Below are 623 nucleotides of genomic sequence, written 5' to 3' on the forward strand. Positions count from 1 at the left end.
CACTACTGAGACCACATGACCACCCTCATTAGTCCAGTGTGGGTGTGTCCCAAACACACGCCCTATTCACTACTCAAACCACATGACCATCCTCATCAGTCCAGTCTGGGTGTGTCCCAAACACACGCCCTATTCACTACTGAGACCACATGACCACCCTCATCAGTCCAGTGTGGGCGTGTCTCTAACACACGCCCTATTCACTACTGAGACCACATGACCACCCTCGTCAGTCCAGTGTGGGCGTGTCTCTAACACACGCCCTATTCACTACTGAAACCACATGACCATCCTCATCAGTACCAGTGTGGGCGTATCTCTAACACACGCGCCCTATTCACTACTGAGGCCACATGACCACCCTCATCATTACCAGTGTGGGCGTGTCTCTAACACACACGCCCTATTCACTACTGATACCACATGACCACCCTCATCAGTCCAGTGTGGGCGTGTCTCTAACACACACCCTATTCACTACTGAAACCACATGACCATCCTCATCATTACCAGTGTGGGCGTGTCTCTAACACACGCCCTATTCACTACTGAGACCACATGACCATCCTCATCAGTACCAGTGTGGGCGTGTCTCTAACACACACCCTATTCACTACTGAAAC

Source organism: Tachysurus fulvidraco, chromosome 4, assembly GCF_022655615.1.
Source record: "Tachysurus fulvidraco isolate hzauxx_2018 chromosome 4, HZAU_PFXX_2.0, whole genome shotgun sequence".
Taxonomy (NCBI): domain Eukaryota; kingdom Metazoa; phylum Chordata; class Actinopteri; order Siluriformes; family Bagridae; genus Tachysurus; species Tachysurus fulvidraco.